The 9,838-nt window shown below is 43.2% G+C and overlaps 1 long non-coding RNA gene across 2 annotated transcripts; it reads right to left on the bottom strand.

Annotated features, from left to right (window-relative positions):
- Positions 1 to 3,461: 3,461 nt before the first annotated feature.
- On the bottom strand, positions 3,462 to 7,921 carry LOC117842266 (uncharacterized). Of its 2 annotated transcripts, none has more exons than XR_011897538.1 (3): positions 7,411 to 7,921; positions 7,217 to 7,322; positions 3,462 to 6,144 (listed from the first exon to the last, which is right to left on the bottom strand). It is a non-coding gene; the product is annotated as an uncharacterized lncRNA (long non-coding RNA). The 2 variants fall into 2 exon arrangements; XR_004637482.2 differs by having other exon boundaries at positions 7,217 to 7,319.
- Positions 7,922 to 9,838: the final 1,917 nt, after the last annotated feature.

Below are 9,838 nucleotides of genomic sequence, written 5' to 3'. Positions count from 1 at the left end.
TACCTGACATTGATATGCAAATATGACATGAAGGCCTGAAGCCTCCATCGTGTTTGGATTTCGATTTTCATCAGACGCAAATGAACCAGTTGGTGAAAGAAGCCCAAAACGCTCGCCACGGCCCATTGTCTCTTGCTGCCGCTGCCGTTCGCTTCTTCAGCAGTCAGCACTCACTCGCACAGGCGGCGGCGGCGGCGTTCCGAAATCCCCAACTGGCGGCGGCGGAGGTACCCATGGGAAGACCACGTTTCCTCTCCTGATTGGCTGGATTGTACAAGGGGAGACAGCTGGGGTTAGCGAAGTAGTAGCCGGAGGAGAGCGAATTGCTACAACCTTTTGGTTTTTGTTTTGAACAATAAATTTGTTGATGTATTCGAGATAATAATTTATTTTATTTCTCCTTTTTGTTTTTGAAAAATCGGTACATGCAAGGTGCACGATGATTCATTTTTTGCCACCGAAAGAGTAGGATTTAATTTACCACATCGAAAGTTTTTAGACATCATTGCACTACTGAAAATATTACTACTATTCCAGTAATCCATTTGTTGTGCAACGCATAACGCACCATACGCACTTAGAAAAAAAATCCATTCTACTCCTTCCGTCTCAAATTGTAGGTCATTTTAGCATTTCTAGGTGCATAATTTTTATTGTACATCTAGATATATTAGATATAATCTATGTATAGATGTATAATGATATCTATGAATCTAGAAAAAATAAAACGACCTACAATTTAAAACGGATGGAGTACTCAGTAAAATGTGTATTGTGCTATTTAGAAAACAAAATCAAGCATGTAAAATGAATGCCCATATTCCTTGCGACGATGGTGTCTTCCGGGGCGGCTTCTGGCTTGTGTGTTGTGTGCTGCCTCCATGCCGTCTGTCGTTCGTGGTGACAACGTCCTCTCTCAGACTCGTGCCCGTGGGCATCACCGACCACAAAAATCACGGTAACACTGTGGACATCGGGAGATGTCCGGCTACTGCCTCCAACGGGGGTGCCGGCTGGATGTTGCGGCACCAAGGGCAAGATCACATCGCGCACTATTCCCACCCATGACCTTGGCAGCTTTACCCTGGAGCCTGGACTGCCGGTGCCACCTCTGGCACTAGGTGCGCATGGTTGACCTGGAATCCGGTGGAAATTGAGCTCGTCGGAGGAAAGGCAGGAGCCCTAGTGCCTGTGCTACGCGATTCCGTATGACACGGCCATGGGGACGACGATGGAGCCCCTGCCTTGTCACCCGTGGATGTGGAGCGATGTAGACGGAGAGGAGGTGGCGACAAGCTTTTTAACATGTTGCTGAGGATATGTGATGTGAGCAGTGGCGGAGGGAGGGAGGGGCTGAGGGGGCCTGGCACCCCAACATCTGGTGCCCCCACGGTACCTCTTCCATTAGCTAGATAATCTCTAATAGTTTACTAGTTAATAAATATAGTCAGTGCTATGCTTGTTTATTCTCCCTCCGCATTTATCTCAACGACATTATTTTATTTAGGATTATTCTTCATTTTATCTTCTCATTTCATGTTCTTTGTCTTTATTATTACCATGATTCTTTTTTATCCTAGAATTAGATTGACCGCTGGAGGTTAGACACCAAGGTGTAATTACATTTTGTTCCCGTATTCTGATTTTTGGCCTTCTTTGTATTGTAGAATAAACATTTTTGGTTATTATCCATGCTCTTTGTATATATATTTCATCATGTATGATTAATTGTTGTCAGCTTAAATAGCCTCCCTATGCTTAAATCCTGGCTCCGCCCCTAGATGTGAGGACCAACGTGCACGTTGACGTGGTGGAGCCGTGGAGATGGACAACTGCATCGGCACCGTCGGTGTTTATACTAGCGGCACGTAGTCATATTATTTGTTTAGGACCTGTTTAGGAGGACTTCTCCCAAAATAACTTCACCGGTGAAGTCAAACACGGTGAAACAAAAAATTATGATTTCACTCGACTTACAGTTTATTTTAAAATTGGCTTACAAAACAAATTCACACCACAGTGGCTCATTTTGTGCAAAATAAGTGAATTTGAAGCCGAAATAATTCCTCCCAAACGGAGCCTTATAAGCACCAAGATCATTGATTTGTACTCCTGGAAGGGCTACAATGACACGAGACATAAGCATTATAAGTTCGTGAATAAATCTGTAGCCCACCTCTAGTTAAAGTTATTTATCTTTACTCTCAGTTTGTTTGTTTTCTAACACACTATATACCTGTGAGCTCTACTAGGTTGCGATAAAATTTGGCTATCAATTGTTCTATATTATTTTTCATCCACATTCGAAGTGTTTTCTTTTCTCCACGTGCTAAATAAAAATTGTAATGCTTATTTTGCTTCTTATTAAAAACAATTGTATTTTTTTTGAAATGTGCATTCTCATCCTAACTCGTTACTACAACGTATTGAATTTTTTTTCAAACTTAGGTGCTTACTTTAAATATTACTTACACAATTACAACGCTAGGCAATTTAAATTTAAATTAACGGCTACTTTATGTTATCTTTTACAATGATGATGGTGTGTAATTTAAACATAGATCTAAAGCATTACTTTATACGTTACTTATATAGTGGGAGCGATATGATGGGTAATCTTTTAGAAAACAAAATAGATCTATTGCAATTATTATCAAATGATGATTATAGTCTAATGAATTGGTGAACACAAGTTTCTGAATTTTAAGGGAATTTTAAAGATTTTTCAATTTTTTAGCGTGTTTCGTGAGACATTATATGCAATTACTAATAGTAAGATCAAAACTCTAGTTTAATTTGCACATAATGTGCAAAAAAGATCAAAATAAACGGACTCAAAGAGTAAAATGAGAGAGAATGTTTCCATGATAATTCATAATGGAAAATAAAACGAGCATATTGTAGGTTCTAGGATGTAGTCACTTGTTATTTCGTGGTACGTCGCCTTTTGCTCCAGAAGCACTTAATTTGTTTCCCATTTGGTAGGGCTTATTTCGCTTTCGGCTTCACGGTTTTGTGCAAAATAAGGTACTATAGTGTGAAGCCGTTTTATAAGCTGAGCCTAAAACGAACTAGAAACCGGGTGAAGTCACTATTTTTTGCTTCATCAGTGAAACTATTTTGGTAGAAGCCCTCCCAAACGGGGTCTGAATATAGTTACGTAGTTACACTGTTGCGATATAAGAGTGTGATCTACTTTGTGACCAGAAAGTGCATATACTATTCAAAAACGAATTGATGAGTCGCCATCCAAGGCAGTTTAAATTTCTTCATGCCAGCTTTCATGTAGAACTAGGATCGTGCCCGTGCGTTGCTACGGGCAGTGAAAATTTATATAACCAATTGGATGTTGTTCATAGCTTTAGCTATAGAAAAAGAGGCAACTATCTGCTTCTTACATCCCACCCTTAAAATTTCACATTTTCATGGAAACAACAAAATCAGAAGTCCTTTATTCAATGTACAAAAAAATATTTCAAAATATACTTGAAGCACACCTTGCAGCTTTGTCGATTGGTAATAGTATTACTGTAACTTCTAGTACATTGAGTTATTAGCACACCTTGCAACAAGAGATCGTGTACATGATGTCCATTAGAAGATAAGCGTACTGATGATATAGTCGATAAGCGTACTGATGATATTCAACTCATATTGATAGGTGTCAGCTTAAATTTACTTTGATACCTGCATCATGGTAGATCTTGCAGGGAAGGAAAAAATATTGCCATTGCCTAGCATATTTAGGAGAAATGCTATACGGAATTGCTAGAAGCCATGGCGATTCTATTAGCATGGACCATGCCAGTCTAGCAGCTGTAAGGTGTCAGCAAGTTCTTGTTGTCCAGGAACTGCTCGAGTCCTTTCTAAATCTGCATAGCACCACTGACGAATTAAGACAAATCTGAACAGAATATAAGCAATGAAGCACAAGAGAACTCAATGGGTCAGCCACACAATGAGATGAAGGCTGCTGCTCTGAAACTGCATTAAAACCGGCCAGTAGTGATCTGCAGATTATTTTGCCTATACCATGTGTGGTTGAAACATATCTGCAAACTTTCTATCTACCTGCATGCAGTGATCTCCCCCCTTTTAATTCATGAGTCCCTACCCGCAGGAAGAAAATGACGTGACCACAAAAATGAAATCTTCACCGTAAAGCTAAATATATTCTACTCACAAATGCATGTGGATAGCTGAATGCAAGTGTCTAATTCAGAATGGCTTCTGCATCTACAAATGTATGTCGATAGCTCAATGCAATAGAAATCATGCATGCTTCAACAAGAATATGTATTTCTATAGCAAAACTCATTGAAAGGCACTGATCAGTTTGATTTCAAGTGAACATGAACTACTTGCTCCATCAAGAAAATGAACTAATAAGAGTAAATATCATTGTGTACCCAAATATAAAAATACCCAAACTGAACTAACCAGAATTATGAAAAATACCACTGCAAAGACACAAAGGGATGTCCCACTCTATACTGAAAGCTGAATGAAATTAAACAAATTTAGCAACTCAACAGGCATTGCAATATAAGTCACATAACACAGATCAGACAACTTTTGTCTATGATCTGGCTTAACTACTTAAGTCAGGGCTAATTTAGCCTAATAAAAATTTCTTCAATGTGTTACTTTAGTCTGACAAAAACTGCCCAACCAAATTGATATTGTTTTTATGCTGCCAGGCTAATAGCAATGCAATGAGGAATTAACATAAAGGAAGTTGTGTTTGGAACAAACTGAAACAAAAGTCTATGCAGGAATTTGCTTCCTTACCAACAAAATCTTGGAATCATTCCAAGTCTGTTCCTGATGGAGGCTGACAGATCTATCAAATCAAAACGATAAAATTGAATTGTGCAAACTAAAAATAACAAGAGTCATACGGATCAGCAGGTGTTTTTTAGCATAAGAACAGACAAACTCGTGTGTCGAAAGCCAAGGAACACCTTAATTAGCTCCAACTACCTCTTTATTTTCTCTTACAAATTGATGGGGCACAAATATAAGTGAGAATCAAAATGAGCCTGAAAGATTTGTCACATGGAAGATACTTTATTGCTCAAATTCAGATCTCAGTTTATATGAAACTTATTCAAGGCAGAAATTTCATCATATGAACACTAATTATAAACAACAGTTGGTCTGCCTGCAACTCAAAATGCCCAACTAAATTTTGACTATATGTTACACATGTCATACAGTGCACTATGATTCATTCTTTATCATAGAAACTATTCCATAAGTATCTCAACTATCTGCTGGCAGAAGTACCAACATCTTAGCTGATACTTGATCAAAATTAACACACCAAGGTCATACTAAATCTTCTATAGCATCAATTAACTGTTAAATCAAAACAATAGGAAGTTAATCGGTACTAAACAAACAAAATATAGAATCAGGAGCAGAAAAAGAAGCATAGAAATAAAATGTTGAATCAGAAGCACAAAAGAAACATGGAAATTACAAATATGAAAGTCTGGCTGGAGATCATTGCCACCACAATATATAAGGGAAATATTTAGTTAATGTGCAGTTTGGTGCTGCTACATATTAGTTGGGAAACTTGATTAAACTGAATGCATGGACAAATATAATGGCAACAATTTGCATCAAGCATGCATACTAATTCACTTCTGCTGAATGCAACATAACAGAGTTATTTTTGCATCTAATTAGAATTTTCTATGTGCACAAAACAGATATACTCCTATTTAATGTTTGGGAAAGAAACCAGCATTTGTTTCTATTATCTTTTTATGACTATAATCATGAATACCATGTAGTCCAAAATATTTTATACGTTACACAGTAAAACAAATCATGATCCCAGAAGTCATTTCTGTGAGAACAAAACGATTCTAAAGAAAGAATAATTGGACAGAATGTAGAAATAGCATGGTCCACTTTACAGTAAAAGGCAACTCTGGTCCAGACGTGCATCAATACCAATAACAAGACATCCATACACATAGAAATAATAAATGAAGATTACAACGGAGAAATTGCTTCCAGATGTATGCATATAATGCTTTTACCAACTGCGCCATAGTCAGGAGCAATCAAAGCCTCTTTTACCTCCTGCTCGTTTGCTTCCTCTGGTTCTCTCTAGAAGAACAGTTCAGCCTGCAAAAGAGAAATAAGAAGCACGATTACATGGTGAAAGAAATATCTTATTCCTAGAAGTCAAACATTAGCAGGAGACAGAGATTGAAATAGTTGGATAGATTGAAATATCTTATTCCAGACTTTACTAACTCAGCATCCTAAACTGTATTCATCTGAGGTATTTCATCAACTAAATGGATGGAACATGGTTTCTCATAATATGTACCAACCATATTTTTTTACTTGGGAATACCCAACTATGAAAACCTGGATCCACCACTGCAGGAGAGCAAACTGCAACTCCAGCTAAAAACTTTTGCTATCATTCATGCCATCCCAAGTAGTGGAAAAATAAAAATAAAATCCCCCAATCATCTCATCAGAAAAGGTACTTATGAACCTATGCAAAGATATATCAGCGCTCATCTGAATGCGAATGCAACTTCTAACCCAGACACTCACTGCATAGTAAACTTTTCACAAGAACCATAGCTTTACATCAACCATCATACTAAGAGATCCTTATTGTTTGAACCAACAGATATAGATTTTGCAATGGTAAAAGCTCTTTTAGATTTCTAAATATTTCAGTGTTGTCCGACAACTTCTAGTCAAGTTCCCATGCGCACAACCATCATTTAATTTGGATATAAAGAAATCTCCATGATGCTACCAGTTTTAGACAAAGATGCAAGCATTATATCTAAGAGTATTGCTAGGCCCAATGGATGTGAGATTAATAATGGTCGCGTGAAAAAACAACAAGTCCTAGATTACTTAACACATCTACTAATCTCTTAAATCAGAGTAACATGCAGCCATGAAAATTGATATGAAGTATACATGGTGAATCATGCATTCTGTATTAAACTCAGATTATACATTTTAAGATTGTAAGATTTCTCCAAATGGTTGTTGTCCTTAAAAGACAGGTAACAACTTGAATATAAGTTTATAATAAGTGAGATTAAGAAAGCTAAATATCTGCATCAATTCAAATAGAATCTGAGTGAATAAACTTGAAAACATGCATTTGTTTGAAGCTTACAAGATTAAAATCTGAAAACTGGGAGGATTAGGATTTTATAACCTGCTCACGGGAGAGCCACGGACAGTTGATAGCTAGCCAGTCAAGAAGTGCATCTCTACTGCCAGTCAAGAAGTGCATATTCATAGCCAGTGGTTCGTGCCATCTACTGATGGGAACAATCAAGCAAGAAGAAAACACATCAGTCATCAAGGTAGGAAACTCAAGTGCTTGTTGCGAGCCTGTGATTGACATACCCATGTTGCCGTCGAGGTCACCGGATCCACCTGGGCTGTGCATGGAAGGTAAACAAGCTCGATTTGGCATCGCACATCCACCATGGCCATCACGGGCGGCCGATGCATCACGCCAAGACCAAGCAGCAGGCGGCTCGAACCTAAACCCTAGGTCGTTGTCCGTGGTGGCGCCACACAGGGGCCAGCACCCTGCGTGTGATTCCGCTCGGCGTTGAGGATGGTGCACATGGCCATCCAAACGCATGTTGCGCCACCTCCGAGGATCCATCCTCTTCTCCTCCTTGAGGCAGCGCGGCGGCTTGAGCAATGGCCCCGGCCTCCGAGGGGCGGCGCCTCGACTCGGGAGACAGCCGTGAGCGGGCCGAGTGATGGCCTTGCAGGATGAACCGAGGGAGCGCTCGGCGGGTGGAGCTCCGAGAGCCGGCGAGGGCGAGAAGCGGCGGCCGTGCGAGCGGGGAGGGGGGTGCGGGGGGCGAGCGACGCAATTTTTCTCTGTTTTTTTATCAGGGGTTGGGGGCGGATAAGGGGGAGTGTTGGTATAGTCGGGCTATATGGCCCGCGGCCCATGGCTTGGCCCACGGCATGATTTTTTGGCCCGGTCCAGGCACGACGGCCGGCATGCCCGTGCCGGCCCGATCTACACCACAAGCCAAGCCTGGGCTGCTGCCTCAGCCCGCATGCTAGCCCAACAAGACCTGGCCCATTTGCCCTGTTGGGATTATGTGGGTGGCCCAGCCTGTTAAGGCCCGCTTGGCCCACGTATAAAAACCCCCACCCCCAAACCCTACTTCCTCATTCCTGTCCTCCATCCCGCTACCACCTCCCCAGCCGGCACCCCCACGGCGCCCACGCCCTCCGCCTCCTCCTCTCGCGGCCCTCCACCGCCTCCCCGGCCGCTTCCTCCGTGCTCCACCGCCACCTCCCCGACCGCCTCCCCCACGCCCCTCCGCCGCCTCCTCCCGCACCCCTTCGCCGCCCATCCCGGGCGCCGCGAGCGGTGGTGTGAAGATGCCGTGCCCGCGAGCCGGCACGAGCACGGTGAGGCCGTTAAGGCCTGCCAGGCCAGTGTGCCATCACGGCCCGCCTAAGGAGGCCATGGGCCATGCCTGGGCCCCTCCTTCGGCACGTGGGCTGGCATGGCCCGGCACGATTAATGTGCAGGCCTAAACGTGTCGGGCCTAATTGTGACCGTACCAGGCCAGATCGGGCCGCCCGTTTGGCCATCTATAAGTGTTGGACAGGAAGCAGTGGAGGGTGCAAAGAAATTGGAGGGTGCAAAGTGGCTAGCGGTGGGATGAAAAGGCTCGCGTCACGGAGGGTGGACTGAAAGCGTGGTACTACGACGTTTTGTGGCCTTTTTACTTTTTTTTAGCTGTAGAGATATATACGAATACAATAACGAAGCCGTGTATCAACGGAGCTCAGTCCACAATATCTGAACATAAAAGACTTCCCTGATATATGCCAACATCAACAATGCCTTTTACGGTGGACAGATCAGTGAATGTGCTTGTTCTTGGATCATATGCTCTAAGTGCTCCTTTCCTGTTAGCCCAGAGGAGTATCTTGTTGCCATCTAAGATCCCTAGCGGAGAAACTAGTCCATCCGGGTGACGTATAGGCAGACATCACAGGGAGTATCGTTTGGTCCATTGGCCCTTCTCTAAGGGTGTGTTTGGTTGATCCAGCTATGACTTTTTAAAAAGCTGTTGTGAGTTGTGGGCTGTGAAAAAACTAATGTGAGTTGTGGAGAAGTTGAAAGCCGTTTGGTTGGAAAATTGTCACTTTTGAAGAAACTGCTATTAGTGGGCCCCACATGCCATCAATGTCCCACATGTCAATCTCCCGTACATCTTCCTCATCATCTTCCTCGGGCCAACGGAGGAGAGCCGCAGGCGGCTGGCTGGCTGCCGGTGGGCAGAGCTTGTGCGCGCTCGCGAGGCCCGGCGACGGAGCTCGCGCGCGCCCAATGTTGTCAGCCTCCCCTCCCCTCCTCCTGCTCCTCGGCCCCATCCTCTTGCTCACCCTGCGTGCATCCGCAGGCGCTGCTGCAGGGGTCAGGGTGAACGGCGGGGACCAGCTCGACGAGGATAGCGCGCTGCAGAGTGCCATCGACTCGGTGTGCGGCCTTTGTGCCAAGAGAAGAGGAGGGGCATAGACAGGAGGGGGGCCGCCGCGGGAGAGGTGGAGCACCGGCTGGAATAGCCTGTTGGGCTGGGGAGGTGGAGCGGCGCCGGGTGGGGGAGCGCCGGCGGGTGTGAGGGAGACAGGGCAGTCGGAAGAGAAAAAAAGAAGCGAACCGATACAACATAACCGGTGGCAGTGTGTAAATTTCACGAAAACATCAATCCACAGTCGGCCAAAGCCACTCCTTCCCTGCTATGAAAAATAAATTACCTAAAAGCAGCTTTCTTAAAAGTACTTGGGA

The sequence above is a fragment of the Setaria viridis genome, chromosome 2 (genome assembly GCF_005286985.2).
Source record: "Setaria viridis chromosome 2, Setaria_viridis_v4.0, whole genome shotgun sequence".
Taxonomy (NCBI): domain Eukaryota; kingdom Viridiplantae; phylum Streptophyta; class Magnoliopsida; order Poales; family Poaceae; genus Setaria; species Setaria viridis.
Note: the sequence above shows the minus strand (reverse complement) of the source record. Positions and strands in the feature narration are given on the sequence as shown.